Source organism: Neopelma chrysocephalum, unplaced genomic scaffold, assembly GCF_003984885.1.
Source record: "Neopelma chrysocephalum unplaced genomic scaffold, ASM398488v2 Primary Assembly neopelma1_84, whole genome shotgun sequence".
Lineage (NCBI taxonomy): Eukaryota > Metazoa > Chordata > Aves > Passeriformes > Pipridae > Neopelma > Neopelma chrysocephalum.
This window is the reverse complement of record NW_020897746.1, coordinates 1,418,208-1,419,183: the sequence shown is the minus strand read 5'-3', so window position 1 is coordinate 1,419,183 and position 976 is coordinate 1,418,208.

Here is a 976-nt window from a genome sequence, read left to right as displayed (position 1 = left end):
GGGAATCCTCGAGTTCTGGGATGGGAGCACCTGAGCTCTGGGATGGGGATCCTCCAGCTCTGGTCCGGGAACCCCCGAGCTCTCGCTGGCCGTGGATGTGGGAGAGGCTGTGCCCGTTCCCGGCAGGCTGAACGCACCGCGTGCGGTCCCCGGGAAGCTCAGACAGGGAGGAACCACAGGAAAAGCTTTGGAAACGGCCAGGCGAGGCCATCATGTTGCTGAAGCCCCCATCCCAATCTCCCCCCCTGCAGCAGTGCTGGAGCTCGTGGTCCAGCAGCCCCCGAGCTGTGACCCCCGAAACCCGCCCGGCACCAGCGAGCCGAGAGACCCTCAGAGGGGCAGCAAATGGCCCTTTTAGCGCTGCTGCACCTCCTGCCTCCCCACCCAACCCTGAGAAGGTGCCGGGCAAAGGGGTGAAAGCCCGAAAACCCTCGGGGTGATGTTTGAGGTGGGGAAAAGCAGTGGCTGTGCCGGGCGGGCCGGGGCAGGAGGGGCTGCACGGGGACACTCGGGCGGGACCCCGCGTGTGTATGACCGTGCGGGGAGTGACGCGGGAGCGCTCCCCGGGGGCTGCGAGCGAGCGGGAGCGGGGCCGGGAAACCTTCTGCCGGCCCGGTGTCCCCGTCCCCGTCCCCGGGGCCGCGCGGGGCGGGGGCGGCTCTGTCTGAGGGGGAGGGGGGGGCAGGCGCGCTCCCGCCGCCCCGCGCCGCAGCGCCGGGCACGCGCCCCCCGCACCGCCCGTGCTGCAGCGGGGGGCGGAGCCCGCGCCCTGACGGACGTGGGAGGCGCCCAATGAGCGCGGGGCTGCGGGGTGACGGCGACCAATGGGAGCCGAGCGGGGGCGGGGCGAGGCGCGGTGGGGGCGGGCCCCGCGGCGCGGCGTGCGGAGGTTGCTATGGCTGTGGCCGCAGAGCGGCCGCGCCGCGGACCAATAGGGGCGCGCGGGGAGGCTGACGGGCGGGCGCCCGATCCAATG